General features: G+C 40.8%; 1 protein-coding gene across 14 annotated transcripts in view; it reads left to right on the plus strand.

Moving 5' to 3' along the window:
• Positions 1-26,076, plus strand: part of LDLRAD4 (low density lipoprotein receptor class A domain containing 4) — a 452,644-nt gene that overhangs the window by 365,851 nt on the left and 60,717 nt on the right. The window contains exon 1 of one of the 14 annotated variants that reach the window (XM_058692815.1): positions 24,678-24,700. The exons of the other annotated variants lie outside the window; for them this stretch is intronic. The gene's annotated coding sequence lies outside the window, so the exon portion shown is untranslated. Of the gene's footprint in view, positions 1-24,677; positions 24,701-26,076 lie in introns of those variants that run through there. 14 annotated transcript variants of the gene reach the window in all.

Raw genomic sequence — 26,076 nt, forward strand, 5'->3', positions numbered from 1 at the left:
GGTGCCTGGGTTAAGTGTCTGACTCTTGATATCAGCTCAGGTCGTGATTAAGCCCTTTGTTGGGCTCTGCACTGAGCATGGAGCCTGCTCCTTCTCTCTCTCTGCCCCCCGCCCCTCCACACACTCCCTCAAAATAAATAAATAGAAACTTTAAAAATAATTTTGGGTTAGTAATTTCCACTTGTGCATATTTTCAAAAGGTAATCAGTAATTATATACATATGTCACCCCCATAGAGGGGGAGCATAACTCCTTATTCCTTAGGTGTGGGCTGTGCATCATGACTGCCCTCGAATATATAATATAAAAAGGAGTGGAGAAAGAGTAACTTCACAGTAGAGAAACCTGATAAACACTACCAGAGCCAGGTGGTCAAGGTTAACATCCACAGTCGAGTCACATTGATAGTATGTACTCTAGTGATATGATGTAACAAAATGACACTTTGCCTTTATGGTTTTTCTCCCTCAAATCCATAACTTTAATCACGAGGGGGAAAAAATCAGACAAATCCCGTTAAGGGACATTCTATAAAATATCTGACCAGTATTCCTCAGAACTGTCATGGTCATCAAAAACAAGTGAAGTATGAGAAACAGTCACAGCTAAGAGGAGCCTAAGGAATCATAGTGACTACATGTAATGTGGTATCCTGGATGGGGTCCTGGTCAGAAAAAGGACGTTAGGTTAAAATAAATAAGGAAATATTAATAAACTATGAACTTAAGTTAATTTTTCTTTTAATTGTAACCCATAAAAGGAAAGAATAACATAGAGTCCTGTTACTTGAATGCTACCTTTCTCAGTTAATTTGGTGTACAAAATTTTAAGTTCAACTGTAGGAAGACAGCAGTAAAATTGGTCACAACTTGCCTTCTCCCTCTTTCTCATCTATCTCTTCTCTTTCTGTTTTTAGAAATTAGCTAGATTACTTCTGATGAAACCTCTTGATGTTCTCTTACTGAAAATAATCTGCATTTGAAATGGGCTAGAAGATAGCAAACTCTAAGTATCTAAATTTTGTTTTGTAGCTCTATCACATATACAGCAGATGTTACCTTAGGGTACAAAGAAAAGTAGATCAGTTGGTTTTAGAGAAGAGTTACATGGTCTATCCTAATATGTAAGCCAGGTGTGCCTCAAAGAGACTCACTGTAATTAGAGAAAGACACAGAATTATAAGTTGAAAGAAGTTTATACTGTATATAATCAAATTATTTTGTAAATGGAGTGAAACTGGGGCTTAGATGATTACTTAAAGCTTGGAAATTGTTTGGGATTTGTATTATTTTCTAAAAAGGTGGTAGGTAGTTTTGTGTGTGTGTGTGTGAATCTTTCTCTCCCATTCTGTTTTAATAGCTTTGTCAGTGTCTTCCTTGTGACTTCATGGTTATAGAGAGAATTGCAAGTCCATGTTAATCTAGGTAGATTAGATTTATTATCTACCTAGCATGAAGCAAATGATAGTTTTGGAATGCATTTCTGCCCTATCTAGCCAGTTGCTGAGATCTATAATTTGCATATTCATAAATTGAGTAAATAAAACTCATCTTCTTTAGCATTAGTGATATTGTTTTGTAGAATTCATCATGTCTGGAAACTTGATTGAAGTGTAAGTTATTTATCATCACTTTGAATTTCTGAGACTATTGTTTATTATATACAGGCAATCAGAGAACATTTTCAGTGAACAGAGCTTACCTTCTTGTGATAGGTCATGTCATTTCTACATGTTATTAGGAGGCCACAGGGCCTCACTGGAATGAGTAAGCTTGAGTTGACAGAAATTAGATAGGTATAGACTCTGCTTTTAAGAATCTTAAAATCCAATGAAGACACATGATTACCTGCAATGTATATGCCTCTTTAATCATATGAAATACACAGATGAGGGTTGAAGTAGATGCATGGTGCTTGGCACTACCTGAACCCAGAAAGCCTTTTTATAAAAAGAGGAATTATGAGTCTAGATCAAATAGCCACACAGACAAATTTGAAAGTAATCACTTCTGACTTAGAGAGCAAGGACAACTTCATGGAACAGGTAGCACATAAGCCCAGTCTTATTTGTTTTATTTTGTTATTTTTTTAAATGTTTATTTATTTTTGAGAGAGAGGGTGTGTGTGAGTGGAGTAGGAGCAGAGAGAGAGGGGGACAGAGGATCCAAAGGAGCTCTTTGCTGACAGCAGAGAGCCCAGTGTGGGGCTTGAACTCACGACTGAGAGATCATGACCTGAGCCAAAGTTGGACGCTTAACCAACCGAGCCACCCAAGTGCCCCAAGACTAGTTTTATTTCAAGTGTAAGTAGGTTTCCAGAGGTAGGGGATGGATTTGAGGAAAAAGGACTTTTACCTGGTAAAGAAAGACATACCAATGGGAGAAGTTGGAATATATTGGGAAAATTCCATGATAAGCGATTGGTTGTTGCTGATTACCTCCTAGTCTTTGTACATCTGATCTAGGGTACATATGGCCAAGACAATTTATGACTGCTGATTGGCCTTGATCACTTGGCTGAGGTAGTGTTTGTCAGGTGTCTCACTGTAAAGTGATCCTTTCCCCCCTTGTCTAAAGGGAACTCCTCTTGGAACTGAGTGGCTCAGTCAGTTGAGCGTCCAGCTTCAGCTGACGTCATGATTTCATGGTTCATGAGTTCGAGCCCCGCATTGGGCTCTGTACTGACAGCTCAGAGCCTAGAGCCTGCTTTGGATTCTGTGTCTCCATCTCTCTCTACCCCTCCCTCACTCATGCTCTGTCTCTGTCTCTCAAAAAAGAAACATTAAAAATTTAAAAAAAGATTAAGGGAACCACCCTTTAAAAGGTGGTTAATGCTGTATAAATATAGATAATTATCAGTGTATTGTTTTGTTTTGAAAATCAACCCATGAAAATCATGGATGTTCCAGACCATTCATCAGGTTTAAGAAAATAATAAGCAAATGTTAGACTTTGTCTATACTTTGAAAAAGATCCTAATCTAAATTTGATCTTCTCAAAAACTAGTACCTAAAGGTGGTTTCCTTTAGACAAAGTTTTTTATAAAGAGATCAGAAGCTGGTAAGAAATGAGTTAAGAAATGACTACCTTAGCATCTGGCATATAGAAACCACTATATAAGTTGTATATATAAGTTTTAGCCATCATTTTTGACAATGACAACATCATCATCATCATCAATCACTTTCATTGAATAGCTGAGGCACCCCGATACTAGATGCCAGTATACCCAAATTCTTAATAACCAGTCTCATTATTTTTGCTTTGAATTTGAATTAGAAATTTTTTAAAACAAAATTAAAATCTGATCATTTTCCAGGGCATAAGGAAATTTTACATATTGAAATATAATGAATGGTTTTTGCAGATTTGATTGGCACTTCAAAAGGTGTTGGAGTAGGGTGCTCTGGGAAACTGCCTATTGATTGTACTGTTGTCAGTTCCTAAGCAACCATTGCCAAATTTATCTTCACATCACACAACTTGTGTGTTTACCCAAGCTGGTTGAAATTCTTACCCTTGTACAAAAATAGACCAGGGAGAATGTTGAGTAGGACTAGAACACTGGAATGGACTGCATTTCTACATACTTTCCAGTAGGTGTCACTCTGGCAGAAGAAAATGAAATCGTGAGTTCAGAAGAGTAGGAAGACACTATTGAGAGACCAGCCCAGGGAGGGATGGGGTGGGGTATACAAAGGCCCCTGTTCTGGCCTTAGTTCTTTCATTTTCACATGAGTTTTTCTGACCAGCAGGGGCAGGTTGTCAAGGGAATGTGAAGAGGAACAATTGTGGAAGACATTTCTGAACCCAACACTTTGGCCACAGCTAACTCAGCCTACTCATAAAGCATTAAAGCAGCAATATAAAGAAAAGCTATAATTTTTGTAGGCAAAACCTGAATTATGTGCAGCACTTGATGTAGCATGGGGAGCAAATTTTTATTTCTAGTAGGGTACATACATAGAGGGCCTCCATAGTAAATGCTTATTGGCTAACCAAAAGACCCATAGGGATTTCGTATGTTTCTGGGTAATCTTTCATATTAGTGTTTGCTCAGAAATGCAAAATAATTTTGGGGCATCTGGGTGGCTCAGTCAGTTAAGTGTCTGACTCTTAATTTCAGCTCAGGTCATGATCTCCAGGTTCATGAGATAGAGCTCTGCCTCGGGCTCTGCACTGACAGTGTGGAGCCTGCTTGGGATTCTCTTTCTCCCTCTCTCACTGTCTGTCTGTCTGTCTATCTGTCTCTCTCTCTCTGAATAACTAATCTTAAAAGAAGAAATGCAAAATAATTTTGATAGGAGTTAAATACATTATAACTATGAAAAATATATAATAGCATAATACACGAATTACTAAAGAATATTTATGCCAGTGTTACTTTCTGTTAACAGGTATAGTTAAGAATAAATGTTATGGTGTAATTTGACTTAATGTAATAAATGTATACCTCTAATTCTTCCAAGAGTAACTCCTCCCATCCCTAACATGCTCGAGAGAAATCATCAATTAACCATCTCATGAGCTTGAGCAATCATGGGATTGTGAAGCACATCAGCTACCCAGTTGATACCTTTGATACCTTTCTTCTCAGAAATGCCTTGCCAATTTTCAGGAACTTATATGTTATATGGCACCCAGTGCTCATCCCAACAGGTGTCCTCCTCAGTGCCCATCACCTACTCAGTGCGTATTTGTTCTCAGTATTTAAGAGTCTCTTATGCTTTGCCTCTTTCCCTCTCTGTAACTTTCCCCCCCCGGTCTTCTGTTGAGTTTCTCAGGATCCACATATGAGTGAAAACATGTGGTGTCTGTCTTTCTCTGCCTGACTTATTTCACTTAGCATAACACTCTCCAGTCCCATCCATGTTGCTACAAATGACCAGATTTCATTCTTTTTCATTGCCAAGTAGTATTCCATTGTGTATATAAACCACATCTTCTTTATCCATTTGTCAGTTGATGGACATTTAGGCTCTTTCCATAATTTGGCTATTGTTGAAAGTGCTGCTATAAACATTGGGGTACAAGTGCCCCTATGCATCAGCACTCCTGTATCCCTTGGGTAAATTCCTGGCAGTGCTATTGCTGTGTCATAGGATAGATCTATTTTTAATTTTTTGAGGAACTTCCACATTGTTTTCCAGAGTGGCTGCATCAGTTTGTATTCCCACCAACAGTGCAAGAGGGTTCCCGTGTAAACATCTCTTTAAGGAAAGAGAAAATCCCTACTTCCATTTTCCTTAGTAAATAATTATTGACTAATAGCTAAGGAGTGCTTAAGTACTTAGCAGGTGATTAGAACAACATCTACATTGCTGCTTCATCACTGGGGTCTCTGAAGTGCTACAACTACTTCTATTACTCATTCCTCTAGCAAATGAATGGCAGAGACCTGGAAAGGTGGTACCTACCCTGAAATAGCATTCATGGAAAATGTCTAGATATGTAAGCCAAGTTGATTTTATAATTTGCTAATTACATTTACAGGCCAATCAGCTAAAAAATTATAATAGATTATTAGCCTCTATTTGTCTAGAATTAGAATTAATAAATGTATGTGTTTGTGGATATATATGTGAATATGTATGTGTACATATAATGTATTTATTATTTCCTCAAAGACTGGAGACCAAGATCACACTTCTTGAGAGTCAAGAAACTGGGTTTTGATAGCACCTCCATGAATTACTTTTTCATTGACCTTGGCTAAGTCATTTCTCTTCTCCTGGCCTCAACTTACCCATCACAGGAGTTGGCTAGAGATCTGTGAGGCCTCTTCTCCCTCAAATATTGTGTGGTTTACAAGATTGCTACAAGTGTCTGGGAAGTGCCTTAACACCCTCTAACCAGGAGACATGAGTCTTCTGTCTGTGAATTGCTGTCTGCCATTTCACAGTCTACCAGGCGGAGTGTTGAAACCCAGCAATAAAGAATCTCCTAGTTCAGTCCTTTGGTTTGATAGTTTTCAAGTATACTGGGGACTTTTTAGCTTTTAGGTTAACTATTAGCAGAAAAAGTGGAACTCCTCAGTTCCTGTTTTGCTTTTATATTTTCTTTCTAAATTTATGGGTTCAAAACAAATAGGGGAACGAGGGAATTACTTTTAGGGAGTTGAAGCCATCAGTAGTAGGTGAAGTGATTATAAGAGTGTCCCTTTGCTTTTGTGTCTATTGGCATGAGCTAGCTATACCCTGAAAATATTATAGGTGAGACTACTGAAGGAAGTTGTATGAAAACCCAAGTCACTAAGCATCTGTCTGATTGCTGAGTTTTTCTCTGTGGCTCTGAACAAATGTTGGAAAGTGATAGGTAACTTGGCACAATCTCAGAACTCTAAGGAATTCTGGTTTCCTACTTCCCAGGCTGGGACTACTGACTTTGGCCAGCTTTAGAAGAGATCTGCATCTGAAGTATCAGTCTCCATGTTTCTGGAAAGAAGTGGGGCTGACACATCATCCAAAAGGTCCCAGGGGACTTGGATTTCAGCTATGACTCAGTAGGATTCTGAGGGACTCCCTTAAAGATCTCTGGGTTACTTAGTGACAAGATTTTGAAAAACAGAAAAATTCTCCTTATCCCTATTTTTGAATTTAATTTTTTCCCACAAGAAATCAGAGTTCATCTTGTTGGTTTGTCTGTGAAAGGGTCCTAATGAGATTAAGCTTCCTCTTTAAACCTCAACCTTTTATGTTGAGAATAGTAATTAAAGAAGACTCCAATTTCAAGCGTTTTGAGTGTTCAAGAAGCAGTAGCTCTTGTTGGTGTGGCTGATAAGAATATAGGAAATAGGATGCAGAGCTATGGGGTGCCTGGGTGGCTCAATTGGTTAAGCATCTGACTCTTGGTTTTGTCTCAGGTCATGATCTCACTGTTGGTGGGTTCGAACCCTGAGTTAGGCTCTGCACCATCAGTGCAGCTTGGGGTTTCTCTCTCTCTCTGCCCCTCCCCTGCTTACATTTTCTCTCTCTCTCTCAAAATAAGTAAAACTTTAAAAGTAAAAAACAATGCAGAGCTGTGGTTGAAATTACCCATTGAAGATTCTGCAGGTGATCTGTGAGCCAGTTGGTACGCACGACTATGGCTCTCTCAACAAAAACACTTCAAGTCTGTGTGAAATAAAGGAAAACAGTGAGCCTAGTCCTGAGTTTTCTACATACACCTGTGGGACCTTGTGAAAGCATCCTAAGAGTTTTGATTTTGTCTTCTCACTTCTACAATGGCTATGATTATGTCATATAAGGGGGATATAAAACTTCTCAGTTTCCAGACCTTACTGTCTCTGGGAATATCCCAAGTATATATTAGGGACCTTCCACTGTAGCTATTCTTCAGGTTCTGTGTTTAAAACGTTTTCAGATTTTTTATCTGAAATGAACAGGTAAAATTATTTTGGGAGACAACGTGTTAATGATTAGTTTTGTTTGACCCTTTTTAAGATGGGCTTCTGTTAATGTATCATATTGTCCTTTACCCTTTTCTTTTGAGCATTACCCAGTAATTTTTCCTCAGGTCATACAATTTAGGATTTTGAATATTTCTAAATAATAAATAGATGCATGCTTTACAATTCCTTAAGATTTTGTACTTGTAATTAAATTTTTGAGTACCATTTTTACATTGGAGTAAATGAGATAATTAAGAGATTTTTCAAGAAGGAGAAATATATGAGAAAATAAATGGTTTCTGCCATGTGATTAAACACTGCAGCTGAGATACTTGATGAGCAGAGGAGTCATTTCATTTGTTGGAAGTATACTTCATCATCATGAGTGGTGTCCTGATTATAGTTCAAGAAACATGTTCAAAAAATCAGGAATGTGGGGACACCCATTCGCAAACACATACACTGCAACTTGCCTTTATTTGATGAGGGACTTACGCTGATGTTTCTTGGAACTTGAGAGGGATCAGGCATTAAAATATACATTTGTTTACCTTAGTGATACGGCACAAGGAGGATGCACTATGAATCTGAAATTAATTTTGGAAAAGCTGAACCTAAAAGCTTTTCTGATTATCAAATCCCCCTATAATCATAAATAATTGTTGTACTATTATGCTAGAGAAAACTTAAAAATCCAAAGATATTTATCTTCACCTAAGAAAGGAAAAAGGGAAAGTCCAAAATATCCAATAGGAAATATAAAGCTCCTCAGTTTTACTTACCCATCTGGCATCAAAGACTTTCTTTATCTCTGGGATTGTAGAGTGATTGAGAACTTTGGGGTTAAGTGGATTCAGGCCCCCAAATCATGGTTTCGTCACTTTTAAAGAGATGTGTTCTTGGGGAAGTTGCTAATGTCTCTAAACTTCCATTTCTGCATCTGTAAAAAAGGTGATAATCATACCTACTTTATAGGTGGATATAGGCTGTTAGGAGAGTAAATGACAACATACACTGTATTTGGTAGAGGGATTATCAGGGACATCATCATCCTTGACCCCCAAGACCCAGATTGACCACCTTGAAAATTTGTAACTCTCAGCCAGCTCTGCTGACCTAAATCAGTTAAACCTGATCTTGTCCCATTTTTCCACCCACTTAACAGGATCCATTTTTTTTTTCAGATTCATTTTCAGTGAATTTCAATTTAAAAAAATCAGGAAAGGCTATTGATAGGATATTGATGAACTTATGACACATAGGAGTTCTGAGTTGTCACCAGCCTTCCTCCCACCCCAGGAATCTCTGTACTTTTCAGACTGTGCCCTCATATGTGATCTGAAGTAGGGAAGTGACATGCTAACTTTTGGAAACATTCAGCTGCCAAGTTTCCTCTGCTGCAGACTTAAAATAGATCAGACTGAGAAAGGAAGGTAGAACTTGAACCAACTGTTACCCTCTATATTGAGACTGTTTTGCTTGATCTAGTGTATCTAATACAGTTCTTTGTTAGGAAAGGAAGAAACTTAACCCTCCATTTCCCATTTATGACTATTTGGGGACAGACCCTATGGTTTACCATCGGTATACTCCAGGTTTACGATTTCCCGTCACTTTATTTTTTTTAATAAAACTACTTTTATCATTGAGGATGACAGATATCTTTCAAAGGTTTTAGGGATAACTAATGATATTTTTTTTGATAACATGAGCATGTTCACAGCACCTAATTAATCTGTAAACCAAAATCCACAAAGCATTTTTTAGGTTGATAATTATATCCAGTTTAATTTTGAATGGGTGGTGGAATTAAAGAGATGCCTTCCAGGCACCCCAGATGAAAATCTTTCCAGCCATGCTTGTGGATGCCAGCAGGAAGAGGGGTTTGGGTTCTGGATGGTTGGACTATATCCCAACTTAAAGAGTTGCTGGTGAGTGAATATTGAGTGTCCTGACTCCCAAAATCTGTTCACAAAAGAATGGTTTTCTAGATATATGGCATAAGGGAAGAAGTAAAGGGGGATAGCTATTTCTCATTTAAGAATAGGTAAGTCTATACAAAGGACATTTTCTGTGGCTTTTCCATGTTACTCCTTTCAGCTCAACCAAAGAAATATAGGGGACAGAGCTTCCTTATAGAAGGCCTCGACAGTATTGACATGAGCAGGTCAACAGGAATAGATGGTTATAGCTTCTGGGGCTGATAAACAGAAGAACCCATAGTTCTCATACATCAAGAAGTACTTAAGTGTTTATCAAATGCCATGGGAAATAGAAAAGCCACAAAACAGATCCCTGTTCTCAAGGATCTTTAAACGGATGGCCTTTCAAGACCCCTCAATAATTGTCTGAGCTGTGGTTTAAATCCTCATAGCCAGGTCATAGATAGACTGTTTTCAAACCACCATATTTCTCCCCCTTACTATGCTTTTTGTTGGTAGTTATTAGGAATTTTATTTTCGTTTTTCCCCCTAAATGGAATAGTGTTCTAGATCAGAAAATGGCTGTTATTTCAAGAAGTCCTCTTTTGAAACAAGTGTAAGTTGTTATGTCTGAGGGTAAATCGCACATCTCTGGCTATTTTCACTCCTGTTTGTAAACCAAGGCCAGCACCGTGCTGCCCACCTCTGCTGAGTAAGCCAGTCCCTGAGGGTTGGGGTTGCTTGTCTGGTAAGACCTGCATGATCAGTGCTCTAAGAACCTTTTCCTCACCTATTCTCCTTGGTTTTTGTGTTTCTGAGAATGTAAACAGTTTATTCATGTGTTCCCATTTTCTTCAAAAAACACATACTAAAACCCAAACCTAAAACCTTCATGGGAACTAAGTCAGTATTTACCCATAGCAAGTAAAGGACACTGAGGAACCCCAGCGACCTTTCTTCTGCTCCTGCTATCTCTTCCCTCTCCTCACCACCTCCCATTTCTCCTGATTTGGCAGTTTGCCTGAAACCATTTTTCTTTCATTACTGTGGCAGCCATCCAGTCTTCCCTTGTTAACTTCCCTGTAGCTTGTGGGGTCATTAAAAAGTCCAGGTGTATATTATTCTTTAGGCTTGGCACAACTTAGGTTTAAATCTCCTCAATTATCTGAAGAAACCTTGTTTTCTGTGCCTCTGCCAACACTGTTCCCCTTTCCCCAACAAAAAGAAAAAGAAAAAGGAAAAAAAAAAGAAGAAAGGAAATGGAGACACATTAAAAGTGATGCTAAGCCAGTGGGAATTTGTAGTGAAACTTGCTCCTTGCATGTTAGTTATGCCTACAGTACTGCTTTGGAACTCTGAGTATTTCATCCAGTATACACTTGTCTGAAAAGCAAAGACAATTAAATCTCATGATTTGAACTCAAAGTATTAATGTATCTTATCATGATTTGAACTCAAAGTATTAACATAAAACAAAGCCATAGCACCAAAGAAATAGGCTTCCTGTGACTGCAGTTCCCCATAAAGTATCCCTAACTCCCAGTTAGTTATGTCCTGGAGGGCTTTTGTAATGCATTGTCTTTTAGGCCTACCAGTTGTCTATGAGAAAGAGGAAGGCAAAGGATGCCCAGGGGTTGGGCCAGAGCTGCCTTAGCTGAAGAAGTGTCTTCCGTGGTCTCTGATGGCTGCCTCTGCTGTGGCAGGGGGCCTGAGGAGCAGAAGGGAACAGAGCTATCTCCAACAACAAGCTGGAGTCAGGGCTCACCAGTGCCATTCTGAGAACAGCTGGGCAGCCCTCCAGGGTGCTGGACAGAGGGGGACTACAGATCCCCAGCCACACAGCCAGGGCCTGCTGTCTCCCAGCAGTGGGAAATAACAGTCTCTTGTAGTAATGGGGTTGTGACATTGGCATGAGCTGCCCCTCACAGCTGGGCTGTCCTGGCACCTGGTCTTGGGCCTATGGAGGGAGCCAGCCCAGCTGTACTGAAATACTCATTCTTTGCTCCCCTCTCACACTCCTACATCAACAGGAAAACAAACACAAGGGATGATATTGTGGTTCATGCAGTGAAGAGAACCTTTCTCAGTCCAGGGAAAGAAATGGTTGCACTCACTGATGGCAGAATCCAGTACCTATACCTTATTTTTGGGTGAGGAGAGGAAAATTCAGTATTTTCTATTTTCATAGCTCCTAGGACAGAGCTCATCTTTACTTGTTGGGTCACACATTTCAAGTGGAGCCTTAAAGGATTTGTGTTTGTAGCAGCGGGAAAAATTCCATCAGTGTTGATTGGATGTGGCCCTGAAAAATAGGATGACGTTATATGTAGCATTTAAAAAGCAGCCCTGGGTCTGCACTCCGACCTGTCAGTTGTCATTTCATTCATTCAGCAGATCTGACTTGTGAATATTCTCTATACAGGCACTGTCTGATCATAGGGATACAGAAATATACCTCTACGATCCCTGCTCCCAGGAGTGTGGCATCTGTAGGAAGGAGCAGGTGTCCTAGACATGGAGCTTTAATAGTCACACCCATTTGGGGAATAAGACTGAAGAACCTCAGGCAGGGACCTCCAGTCAGTGTAGAAGCAATCATAGGGAATGCCATTGAGAAAGGTGAAAAAAGGTGTTCTGTGGCTACTTTCTTCCCTGTCTCTTGGAAGGAAGTGCAGTACTAGAGTGGAACCCAACATTTGTCTCCTGCTTGGCATGATGGGCTTGAGTTGTCTTTTATTTTCGATAGTATAGTGTGCCTGGTCTGGCATGCTTGTTAGGTGTTAAATGACGACAGGTGTGTCTTGGCCCTGTGAAAATAACTGATGTAGTTTTATACTATGGTTTTATATATACTATCCTTGACACATGAGTCTCTCCCACCAAAAAAAGAAGGGAGGATTTAAAAAAATATATATATATATATAGTTTGTTTTGCTTTGTTTTATTTATAATCATCTGCCCAAAAGGTATGAAAGTGTCATGGAAAGTGAAAAGTACTTAGATTCACTGAACATTTGCTGTGTGCTAAGTACTGTGCTGGGAATTTAATCAATTCAGTATCCCTCTGAAGAATGTTACTGTATTCACTGAACTGAAGAGAGCACTGAAGCCCAGCATGGTTAAGTACCTTGCCCAAAGTCCCATGGCTAATGTGAAGGAAGTAGGCAAAATCCAAGCCCAAGCCTGGTCCATATTCCATGAGGGAAAGAACACTGCTAACACTTCTTAGGATTATTCCTAATTTGGATTCACTGACCTTTTCTTCATCTTATGTTGTTATGGTTTTTTTTGGTCAATAGTAAGCATTTTCCTCCATCATGCAGCCTCACTGTTTTAGCTGTGACATGCACTTTTGTGAGTATAGTAAGCCTTCATGGGTGCAGCTGAGATGAATACACTTAAGGAAGAAAAGTATATATCTCATATATTCCTAATTCAGAGGTATCTGAATTGCTTGAAATTCCTGGAGATAGACTAAAAGTGGAAATGAGGCCTTTTAACCTGTGGGGGCTTATTGGCTTAGAAGCCCTGGTAGCTAATTTTGCTCAACTTCCTAGTTACTCAGGAGTGGAAGAACAACGTGTGTGGCTGGCCCTACAGGGCCTGCTTGCAGAGACACTGTCTTCATCTGGCATCACAGGAGCCCTAAGGAATTTAAGCTTTTGCAAAAGATCCAACTGCGTACATAAAAATAAAAAAACTCTTGAATTGTTTACAGATTTTAAAAACCTTTTTCTCAGCATTGAAATTCTCTGAATATTTGAGACTATTAACACCAAACCAACAGTTTTATCTGGGCTCCTTTTTTCTCTTTCTCCTCAATGCAGATCAATTTTCTCTGTTGGTTTTTATTCATCTTACTGGTCATAATTGTTATGTTGGTAGAATAAAGAAAGTTCTCCCTTTAAAATAGAACTATGAGAACTTTTTTGGCCAAAAATATTAGAATATTGCTTATTTTAAAATGAGATTAACAAAATGGTAACTGCTACTTTTGAACTCTAGCTTGAAAATGTCTTGGTTTCTTGAAGATATGTAGCTATTTAATACAATTATAACACTATGGATTTGCTATTATATTGTATATAGCTATCAGGAATTGTGAGTAACAGACTGTAGTGCCTTAAAACCACAAGCATTTTTTCCCTCACATTAAAAACAATTCTGGATGAAGGTAGTAGCATGGGGCCGGTAGAGTGGTAGAGTAGCTCCACTAAGTCCTTCAGGACCCAGGATCTTTCTTTTGGCTCCACCCCCTCTGCACTTAGCTTCCAACTTTAAGATTGCTTCATGGTCTAGGATTGCTGCTGAAACACCACCCATGACATCCACATTGTGGGCTGGACCACGGAGGAAGAGCAGAAGTCTAAAATGATACCTCTTTCCTTTAAAAATCCTCTCTAGAAGCCCTATAAAACACATCTGCAAATATCTCATGACGAGGAGGTCATCATATAACCCTGACCAGAGAGGCTAGGCAGTGCACCCATCTTGCCAAAGAAGGAAGAGGAGGGAAGAATTAAAGCCAGAGAAGTTCATGCCACATCAGGACCTATGACCTTAATTACAATTATGGGTTCACAGGTTGTAGTAGACAGAGCATGTGTTTGGAGGCCAGTGAGGTCTGATTTATCTTAGTCAAGTTATTTAAATTTATGGCTTGGGTAACTTATCTATCCAATGAGCATAAGCATCCCTAGTCTGCACAGTTGTCATGAAAGGACACATGGAAAGGCTCTTGTACCCCACCTTGGTAAGTACCTCAGTCTTAAGAGATGTTAGCTCCACTCACCCTACACCCTCTGCTCAATTCTCTTCATGGGCACTCAGTTCATAAACATTTTATGAATGGATTGATTTCAGCAGATTAACAGGAGCAAATGCATAATTTGAAAAAAAAATGATCATAGGAAAGTAAGAGAAGTTGTGACAGTAATTCATTGTTAGAGGCTTTATTCCCTTGAGATGCTCATGTTAGGTAAGGTCTTTATTTAAGAAGCCTGGCACGTCATAGAAGCCAAAGTATCCTCTTCCCTCCTTGCCACTGAAATGTTCAGCTCATGCTCCTCAGCCCCAGAAGCTTCTTTCCCTGACCTCTGCCCTCTATTGGCCACCCTCTCCTCCTACAGGCACAGGGTCTCAGACTTGTGACTGAAATATTAGCTTAGCAACAGAACTAACCTTTTAAAGGAATAATTCATTGTACTCTTGTTTCCACAGAAAAAAAAATGCTTATCAGTTGCAGGATAAGTCAATTATAATTGAGTTTTGGGAACCAATCTAATCCATAAGTTGGACTCTGCTTATGTTCACCTTGTTTTAAAAGGAATCTCTTTTATGTCTTTCGAGGAAGAAATATTTTTTAAATGATTAGCAATACTTTGAGTTAATTTCTCTTTTGATGATAACTGATAATTGTGCCAAAATTTGGTTGAATTGTATTAAATTCTCCTGGAAGAATAATGTAGTATTTATTTTTATTTATTTGTTTTCTTTGTTATGCATAAATGAGTCAAGACAGCTGATCTCCATCACAGTTAAGCTGCAGGGCTTCAGAGATGCATGTTGATGGAAGTGGTGGTTGTTATTTTATTTTGCAGGTGTTTTTTTTTTCTTCTTTTCTAAAAGATCATTAGGCCCTTGAAGGGCATTTTCAGTCTAACTGAAGCAAAGATAAAAGGCTGTGATAGAAGATGACATTTTAGTTTGCTCAGCAAACTGACCCTCATAATACTTTATGTCGTACAACAAAGAATTACAGACACATGACCAAGAGGGTCTGAACAATAGGAAGTGGAAATTTGGCTCTGTGTGTGTTTGTGTCAGCCCTACCCTAAGCATTGGGTCTTGTAAAAATGCCGCTACATGGTCTAGGATATAATGACCTTGTCCTGCAGCTCATTGCTTAGACTGCTGCCAGATGGGAACCCAGACATCAGCTATCGTGGGAGCCAGGGAGAGGCAAAGACTCCAGTGAGGATGGGAGAGCTCACAGCACCCTCAGGGCTCTGCCAGGTGCCTTCCTGCCTACTGAGTGGTGGAGAATGGCAGGAATCTGGCAGCAAGGAAGTGGCGTGGCTTTGGCCAAGCAACTTCTTAACTGGGAACTTAATGAGTGAAGACATGCCACTGATCAGCATAGCTCTAGGTACATTTAAAGGGCATTTTCCTGATTTTGTACTTGGAGAGGTAAACGGGGTCTGGCAGGTCTCCTGTGCCCAGGACTGCTTTGAGGTGGGCACTACCCTGGTGACCATAAGGTACAGTCTTGGGCTGCCTTTTTGAAGTGTGGAGTTAGTAAGCATGTCTTCTCTTTCCTTCAGAAAGCTGTCAAAAGCCGAGAAGCACTAAATTGAAACAGAGCTTCCATTTCCCTGAAGCTCACAGCACTGCCAAGGACCCTATATAAAGCACATGAAGCTGAACATGACCCCATAAAGCAAGTATTATTTCTGCCACCTTCACCCGCAGTTCCCTGTGTGGGGGGATTACCAAGAAGCCATGCCTCTTCCATGCCCACTCTATGCCTACTGCTGTCTCTGGTAGCCAATGAGATGAGCACCTGAGCATAATCTTCACCAGAATCAGAGAAAATGTGTTCTTCTAAAATGATAGGTGATCATTTTGGGTAGTTCAAGGTTGCCTGACACTGCTCACATGTCAGTGTTGCTCAGAATTCTGAAAAGAGTTGAACAATGATTCATAAACTAGAATGAATTCATTAATCATTGTTAAGATGGGTGAAGAATATACAGGATTCATTCTTTAGGCTCAGCCATCATTTTAACTGTTTGGGAGTATAGTGAAATAGGCTTAAAGTTACAGTTTTTTATGATGGATTTCAAATATCAGAAGATATCAGTCCCCCATCACATCCTCCCTCTGGCTACCATCTATGCCGGCTGTCATTCTGTAGTTGTTGAAGGTTAGTTGTGAATTCCCTCAGCTCCTGCACTCTGAATGGTGATCTGAATGTAGATGACAGTGCTTGCAGACCTGGGCTTGGAACAGAAGGAGATTCTGAGAACCCTTCAGCCTTTATACTCATTTTGTGTTTGCCTTAGAAGATTTAGGTATCCTTCAGTCTTTGTCAAGAGGCTCTCTAAATCTTTTGTTGTGTTTCAGTGCACATAGAGTAAGAGACCCCAGAGGAAGGCAGAGAAGGGAACAGTCAGTGGGAGCAAAGTTGATGTGCTTGGAGTTGTTTTATGATTTCTAAGTCATGCCTCTTGCTAATGTTTCTCAATGCCCAGAGTTTACTATCTTTTACCTAAATTAGGGCCACTGAATCCTGGTAATCGGCAGGTGGTGTTTTGGGGTAGCTTGTTATTCATCCAGAAGTGATCATTTTTACATGAACTCTCATAATGGGGAGTTTTTCACTAATACCAGCTGTGAGTGTTCTATCTGAAGGCCTTGCATTTCCCTGTCCTAACAGTAGGAGAACAGAGGGTGCAACATAGCCCAAATAAAATTTGCAAATTCCCAGTGAAGTCTGGGATGCTTGTGTGATAGCTCTATGGATGGAGCTCTTCCTTCCTGTACAGGGTGCTTGTTACAGGACACTGGGAAGGGCACTGTTCAATTGTGAAGGAATTGTTGTTTTGCAAATTTTGCTCCACAGTGCTTCTCCTGTAAAGTTTTTCTCAGTTTTTTCTTGGAAATCTTAGGAATATGCTGGGCTACAGTGAGAGGTCACAAGAGTGGATGTATGTTGCTTACATACACTGTAAGCAAATGAACATTGGATTGGAATTCATTTTTTTGTTAGATTGGGGAGGAATAGTTTTTGGTGGAAGGAATACAGTCAGAGAAGCCAACTCATGGTGGAAAGACTGATGGCAGATTCAATTTCACGTGTTTAGAACTTTCTCAGGTAATGAAGGTGAGACCGCAGGTTTAGATTTCCTGGAGGGAAGAGAAGCCAGATATGTTATAGTTGACATGCTCCATGTCATATCCTCATCTCATTATTTTCTGGTCAGGAACTTCATGAAAGAGAAGCTGCATCTTTTCCAGGCCAACATCTATAACCACTTTGAGGTCTGTGGGCTTCATGTGTAGTCTGGGATGGAGACTCTTTGGCCTGTTGATGAAGACATCGAAGTAAGCTTAATTTCTTTTTTTAAATTTTTTTTTAATGTTTATTTATTTTTGAGACAGAGAGAGACAGAGCATGAGCAGGGGAGGGGCAGAGAGAGAGGGAGACACAGAATCTGAAACAGGCCCCGGGCTCCGAGCTGTCAGCACGGAGCCCGACGCGGGGCTCGAACTCACGGACCGTGAGATCATGACCTGAGCCGAAGTCGGACGCTTAACCGACTGAGCCACCCAGGCGCCCCTAATTTCTTGATCACCTAGTAGAAGTCTGTATCTTTCAGTCATTTGTAATGCTCACTTCTTGGACAATTGAGAAGGCTTTAATATGACCAGATTTGCAAAAGTCCAACTATTATCAAGTTTAATAATGGCTATTCTATCATCTTTTATGTTTACCTGTTACATGATTATTTTTGTATTATTAATAAGTATTGTAGGAAAAAAGCAGAATGTGGCTGGACTACAACTCTTGGGTGGAGCCAGCCAAGGCAGCACTTCTCCCATGTTGTCTCCAACCCCAGGTAGAGTGGCTCCTCTCCCCACTGTCCACAGTGTGCTGTTTAGAGTCTTGTCACATTGCAACCCATCCACCTGGACATCTTCCTTACCACAGCACTAGCTCCTTTGGGGAAGGAGTGACATTCTGTTCATCTTTGTTCCCCAACCCACACCTGATATCTAAGCCCTCCATAAATGTTTCCTGTACAAGGTGTTGCAGAGCTGCAGAGTATTGTGGCTCTCACTCACACTTTGCTATCTCAGGGTTCACTGTCCTTACTGCCTGAGAGTCCTGGGCATTGATGCTGATGGAGCTCTGGTACTAGGTGCAAGCACTTCCCAGATCACTGCTCTGGGTTGGCCTTCTGAAATTCCAGAACTTAGAAGGGGGTCCCAGTGTGGCAAGTGTTCTCAGAACCTCCTCACAGATTATTGTGAAGTTTTAGAAACAAAGACCTTCCCGCTTCTTTTGAATCAGATTCTACTGGATTCTGACAGTAGCTGAAAGGTAAGAATCCAGAGCTTGTGTCTTTGTTGGGAATATTTATGTTAGAGACCTCTCCCTTTTTGTTTCTTGTCCCCATACAACATCTCCTTAGAGCACAGAGCTTTTTCAGAAGAAACAGATATGATATATCATCCCATTTGTCTCTTTCCCAGCTGAGTCACTGATTATACTTTAAAATGAGAAAAACTCCCAGAAATACAAAGGAAACATTGAAAGGGAGGGCTACTATGAAGAAAGTCTCTGGAGAGGATATTTTGTCTCCTAGAAGTTATTGCAGGTGTCAAGAGAGTAGATTCCTTGCCCAATTTCTTGCCCTAGTTTATAAGCCCATCATTTAATGTTTGCCATGTCACATGTCACATTTTAATATTCTGATGTTAAACCTTTCTGATTGAAATTAAAAATTGTTTTAACTAAGCTTATAAGTTGGATGACAAATGCTGTCTAGAGTTAGGCAAATCAAATCCTCATCCTCTTTTCACTAAACAGACTAGATTATCTGCTGTATCTGTGGCACTCTCCTCGGCCCTTTGTCAGAGCTCTACAGTTTGTTGGGTGAGAGAACAAACACACATGATGAGTTAAATCATTATCCAAGGCAGAAGCAGGGGAAAATCTGGTGGCAGTGAAAGGTGGAGTGTTAAGTGAGCGATATCCACAGTGTGGTGTTGGGGTCTCAGGAGGGAGGCCTAGAGGAAGGCCATAAGCACTGCTTAGGGACACCTGCCTCCTTGCTTTCAGCAAGGACATGGTTTTGGAGGAAGAATTGACAACACTAAGCAAAACAATATGTTGTTTCCTGTGGAAAGGAATCCTTAGTATACATTTTTAAAATACTATTGGATGTCTTGACCTGACATTTAACAAATCCTGGTGGCATTTTTGTTTTGCTTTGTGGTTTAGCCTTCTTTTAAGTGTCTGAATTTACATGAGACTGGATTCCTATTTCTGCAAGTTTCAACCCGTGCAATTTGAGGCAGATGTGATAGTAAACACAAACAGGATTCTTAACAGGAAAGTAAACTCTTGGGCATGCTGTTCCATGCCTGCATTGACTGGAAAGAAATTTGATTACTTTGGGAAATGAGACTAATATTTCAGTGGTTGTGTAATGGACAAAGAAAGGCATGATCACCAGCCTTTGAGAATTGAGAGTTAGCTACTCTGCAGTTGCAGTACTGAGTCTCGGAGTGGCTTGCATTGAAATTGGTTTGCTGGCTGTGGGGGAACACCTAGAGATGTCAGTGACAAGGCTTTGCTCAGCTGAGTCCAGTCTTTTTAATGTGGTAAGTTAGAAATATGAACAGAGTGAGTTATGATTCTGTTGACTGTAATTTTAAAAAAAGAGCAATTTTTGAGAAGAATCCTAAGAGAAAACATAAGAAATGAAGATGTTCTTATTCTCTAAAATCTAAAATGTGAATTCATTCTTAATGATAGTGAAGGAAAGAGAAAAAGTGAAGGAAGAAGAAAGCTTTCGTATATAATATCTCTAGCATTATACAAATTCTCTTTAATGAGAAAATGGAACTTTAATACAGAAAACTACCGGCTGCATTATCAGTTGCAAATTGATTTGCTGTAGGCTAATTCTAATATAGTTTGACTATGTGAGGCATACCTCTTAAGGGAACAAAATCAGGTCACCTGAAAATGGACTCTTACTTTCTAGGTGAAAAAACCAGTAATGACATAGCATAGTTTTATCCTGAGATTTCTACTTACTCCTAAATCATGGATGGGCTCTTCTATTGTTATCTCTAAAGTTGAGCTACCATTTTTATCTTTAAGTAGATACTCTGCATACCTTCCACACCCAAATGAGGCTGGAATGAGAATGAGGAGGGGAAGGTCAGTGCTTTTCTGCTCCTTATTGGTGGGGCAGGAGATTGAGTGGAGGGAATCCATCTCTGATATCCAGTGGTTCTTAACCTTTGAGAATGTGACACAGGCCAACCACTCTCAATGCAGAAAAATGCAAATATACCAAGTTTCATATATAGTTATGAGGTCTGCATACTTCTAAAGCCCATCCATGGATTCTCAGTTTAAAGCACCTGCTGTATACTCATTTAGGTGCCATTTTTTAAATAAAGCAATTGGTTGTATCATCTTTTTGAGAAATGATTACCTTGCTATTATTATATTTTCTAATTTTCATACCTGTTTCTATTCCTATGGAACACCTTGAAAATGTGCCCCAAAGTAGGTAACCTAATCTGAGACCCTGCTTTTCCCAGGAGATGAGAATGACTTCCTACTCTTATCTTGTGACCTTCCAGACAGCGTATCAACACCTCCACCACCACCACCATCACCACTACCTTCTTCTTCACTGCCCTTCTCCAGATAGTGTTTTGTGTGTGTGGGTCTAGATACCAGAGAATGAACTGGAGCAGGGATGGAGGGGGTTGCTATATAGGAAAGAAGAAACACACATAAGTATTAACCTTCAAAGGAAGAGGATACAGTCCCCCCTTGGGAGAAGTGATAACGATACATAGTGTTTATGGATATGTATTGCAGACCATGAAAGCAGCTGAATAAGATGCAGATGCTGACTTATTAACTAACTGTAATCTATTTAGCTTGGAGCAACTTTTGGTTTCTAATGGGATGAAACACAAGCTGAAATTCAGTGAGGATAAATACAAGAGATCAAAATAAAACTCATGAAAATACAATGACCAGTTTAAAAGTTGTCCAAGCCTTTTTTTGAGCCGAGGATCACAGTGGACCATAAGTTGCTGTGAGTTGGTGATGTAATACTGTGTGCTTAAAATGATAGTGGTGAGTTATGAATGTGAGAAATATACAGAAAATGCATACAAAAGAAGGAATTATTAAGTTATAGTCATTTGATTTTATGTATAGTCTTCTGATTGTGTATGGAAAGTGTTTAAGTGGGCCAGTTCCTTTTTAACAGGAAATCACTTCTTCCCCACTCACTGAGCCCAGAGTGTTCCAGTCTCTCCCAGCCTGGGGGGACCTCTTGCTTCATGAATGACTGGCATGGCTGAAAGGAAGAGAATTCCTTATCTCCACATGGTGGCTGAAGGGCATTCTCTTGGCTGGTGATTGCTGTGGCTGGCAGATGCCAATATAGTTCAGCTATTCCTGGGGCATCCTGAATTTGAAGTTTAAGCTGATGGAGACATGATAACATTAGATTTGGCTTCACAGGCAAAGTCATCAAAAATTCTATGTATAATAGCGCTGAAATGCCACCTTTGCCTTTAGCATGTATTTCAGTTACATATGGATCATAGAGACTTTTGTGACATATCCTGGACACCACTCCACTGTTTGTGATATATTTTTTTCTACAGAGAAATTAGTTCCCATTTCCACATAACTTTTGTGTGTATTTTTGAATTGCAGTCTGTCTGTACATCATCTGGGGGCCATATGTACTTGGCAAGAGTTAGACTTTCCTCTCTGTGCAGAGCTGGTGCTGGACACTGTGAGCTGCAAAGTCCCATCAAGTGTTCCTTCTTAAAGCCTCTTATGACTCTCCCTTCCCTTCCTCTGGTTCACCACATGTTAGCTATAAATGAATCTAGGTTATTAATGCTGTGCCTTTCACATATTCTTTGCTTATAAATTTCTTGTTTCTACTGACACCTTTCCTCAGGATGACTTCAGGGGCCTCCTGACCAGCCTCCTTTTTCTAGCCTCTGCTGCATATGCCCCAGCCCCTGCTCCAAAACTGTCAGCATCTTTTCACTGCTGATAGGATAGAGTTCCAACTCCTGGTCCTGAGGTGCTCCACACCAGACCCCAGGCCCCTGAGCTCCCTGCTATTCCAGGAAGGCAGCCTGGCCCCCAGCATGGCTGTGTGCATAACCGCCTCCATTCCTTTGCTCAGTCTCCTTCAACTTTCCCACCCTTTCCAGCCTCTGCAGTCATCCCCGGTCCCTTAGGCTGTCCATGCCTGGGGGTGTAATAGGACCATCTCTCCAGCTGGTTGGTGGGTGAGTCCTCCAGCTCAGAGATGTGTCTCCATCTGCCGAATTCTCCAGCATCCCCCCCCAACACAACATAAGAGGGTGCTCAGTGAGTGTTGGCTGCTGCTGACAAAGATGCTCTTGGAATAAGCTTAAATGATGACAGGAACATTACTTCAGCTATTGGGAGGACTCTTCTGGAACCTGCAGATGATTAGTGCTGGAGCGGCTGCTTAACAGAGGCACAAGATGACTTTCCCCTCCCTTGATCTCTCCTGGGACTGACCACCCTTCATCTCTTCTCCTGGTTGACTGGATCATGGCCTTGTAGAGAGTCAGGGCTCTGGACCTAATAATGGTCACCAAGGATTTTATATTTTCCTGGCTTATGAAACCATTAAAATGTCTTTAACTATAGTTCTGTTTTTAAGGAAACCCTTGGCAAAGAGAAAAGCAGCATCACTCAATTATTACAAGTTCACCGTTGTTGTTGTTTTTTTTAATATAGCACATAACTTTTAGTTCTGAAATTGGTTAACTACAGGGTTACCAAGTGGTTAATACCTGGATTTGTGCTCTGTGTAATATGTTTCTGCTGATTTGTTTTTCTTGTAGTGCAGTTTTTACAGGGGCTTGTCTCTCATTTTCTGTCTCCCTAGTAAACTGTCTGGAGACAGTCTAGCATATTTCAAACAGCTGAGCTACTTGCATTCTGTCTTCTTTGGATAGACTCTTCTAAATTCTTTGGAGCCTTCTCTCTGGGAACATGAAAAAGGGACTCGTGCAGTTATAAAAAGAAACTAGAGATCATCCAGCTATAAAATTGCATCTTAGCATTAGCTTCTGTTTTGTCTACCATTCATTTTCTATTCATCCTTTTCTAAAGTTTGTCCAGCAATTTGAACCTGGTAGTTTTAGTTCTGTGGTTTCTATTGGCTCCCAAACACTTAACCGGTGTTTAAAAATAAAAATTGCAAAGCCATACTGGTGAGTGTGTGAGTAGGCAGAGGCTGAGGACTCACTGCACTACTGGCATCTGAGCACTCTGAGCCTGGCTGCCATGCTTACTAGGTCTGGTGTGCACGGGTGTGTGTGTATGCTTGTGTGCGTGTGTGTGCAAGCGTATGCATGTGTGTGAGTATGTGTGTAAAGGGCAGGTCACAGCATTTGACAGTTTAGAGCTTTTCTTAAAATGCATGTATCTTTTCATGATTTACTCCACACTGAAATGATCATGGCCTTTGAGGGTTGGAGTCACTGAGTCGCTGGCACTTGCTAGTTATGCATCTTTAGTCAGGTAACATACTGCTCAGCCTCAATATCTTCCTCTCTCGAAGTGTGCATAGTGAATCCTGGCAAAAGTAAGAGAAAAGAAAAACCAAAAAGGCATAAAGTGGTTGGCACAGTATGTGGCACAGAAGCACCTAGCAACCAGCAACCACCCTTTACCTTCGAGCTGCCTGAAGGGCGTGAAGCTACTGGGGAGAGAAGGAGAAGGGATGAGTATGTGTCCCTATCTCTTCTGTGCTGGGTACTGTGTTGAGCCCTGTGTGGGTGTTCTGAGCAGCATACTGGTAGTTGCACAATCACAGAATTACATCTAAACCTCCCTTTGAATGTGAATTAACTCAAGAGGAGCATGCTATTGCAGAGCGAATGTAATTCTTTCTCAGGTGTCCGTCCTAAGACCAGCAGTCAGGCCTAGAGGAGAGTAGCTTATATGCAGCTCTTCTACTTTGTCCACTTGGTTCCTGTGAGTGGGTGTGATGAGGCATTTGACAACATGTGGGCTTCAATACCCTGTACCCCCTGGGCTGAATGCCTGAGACAACATGGTGGGCAACAGCCATCAGCCTGGGCCCATGTTCTCACCAGCTCACCCCTGGGCTCTATCCCTAAATGGCCCACCTCTCATGTGGCCTCACTTCATTTCAACATGTGTCTAAATCAAACCTTGATACACTTACTGCTTGGGAGCTCTCTTATTTGTACTGTTATTTTTAATTACTTTACCTATACTGTAAGACTGTGAGTTGTAGTGTAGTTCATATTCTAAGGTTTAATACTACTCAGAGTGGGCTATTTGCTATCCCAAAACTAGTTTCTCTAGCTGTAATATCATCGAATCCTATAAATATATATAACTTAAGATTTCAAAGTACTTCCTTTGTATGATCTCATTTTTTCTAAAACAGCTCTGAAATAGGTAGAGGAAATGTCATTTGCCTACATTTGCTGAGGACAGTGTTAGGTACAGAAAGGATGGCAAACTCACCGAAGGACTCCCAGTTCCTGGGGCCATGGCAAGAACTGCTCTCCTGATTCCCATGTGTTTGGTGAGTGCCCTTGGATGCTGAACTGTCTGAGAAGGATGTGGCTCAGGCACTGCCTTTCAGATGCTTAGAATCTAGTTAATAGTCGTAGAAAACTGGCTTGGGAACCTAAGTAAGTTGGGAAAATGGTAAGTTTTATTAGAGTTCTAAAAAAAGAAAGCGGCTTGGCCCCTAAGGTATTTGGGGGGACATTTTATCTTTACCACCTTCAACTGAGAAATGAGATTTTAAGAGACATTGTTATTTATCCAAAGACACACAGAGTAAGAGACTAGGTGGCTTGACCACTGATGTGGTTTCTCACTCATTGACTCTCTTAACAAGTAGTTGTATGTGCCCACCATGTGCCAGGGGTGCTTGAGTCATTGTGGGTGGGCCATCTCTGCCATCACAGATGTCTGCCAGGGGTCATGCCCCGGTACAGGGTTCTGCTGCCCCATGACCTTGCTGCCAAAGTTTCATCATGGTTTTCTGGCTTTGCCTGTGGTTTTCTTTGGGGCTCCTCTCAGTTCCACAGTTTTGGTGTGTCCCTGGGTTTAATAAATATTATGCTGAGAGAGAAGAGAATTGAATTGGTAACCACTTTATGCCACACTCTGACAACCAGGAGTCCTTTTTGACACCTGCTTCTTCCTCTCCCGCCAAGTCCTATCTTCATACTTCTGTGTATTTCCATGACCACCTGCCCTCTCTTCCCACTCTACCATGGCTGATGGCTTCATCTCCTCTTCCCTGGAGTACCACTAGGCTTGTTAACCCATCACCCTGTCCTCCTCTCATCCACTTCCCACACAGCACATTCTCCACAGAACTCAGTTGACCTGAAGCCCAAACTGGATCACATAACCCCACCCTCTTCAATAGCTCCCCCACCTATAGGATCTGGAGTCTGCATCCACCTTGTTTAGCCTCTTGGTCGTAATGCCCTGGCCATGTCACATTGCTTAGAGTTGCCCCAGAAAGATCGTGCTCTTTGCCATCTCAAAGCCTTTGTTTCACGGTAGTCATTCTCTGTTGGAATCTGATCCTTTTCTCCCCTCCCTCTTTCATCTGACTAATTGTTTCTTATTTCTTAATACTCAGATTAATGGCCACCTCCTCCAGGAATCCTCCCAGCTCTCTCTTCCTCCTACCGGCTAGGTACTTCCTATCTGTTCGTACTCTGGGCTGTAATATCTGCATACACCTAGATTCTAACAATCATTTTATGCCCCCCCTGTCCCCAGCAACTCCAGGCTTCTCTAAGAACAGGAACTTGTCCATCTTATGCTCATCAGTGACTAACATCGTGCCTGGTACTCATGAGGCTTTAAGAAACGGATGGACCATTGGGTGGCTAGGAGGAGGGATGCCTGCAAAAGTGATCTCTCCTCATACCT

This window comes from Neofelis nebulosa, chromosome 11 (genome assembly GCF_028018385.1).
Source record: "Neofelis nebulosa isolate mNeoNeb1 chromosome 11, mNeoNeb1.pri, whole genome shotgun sequence".
In the NCBI taxonomy this organism is placed as follows: domain Eukaryota; kingdom Metazoa; phylum Chordata; class Mammalia; order Carnivora; family Felidae; genus Neofelis; species Neofelis nebulosa.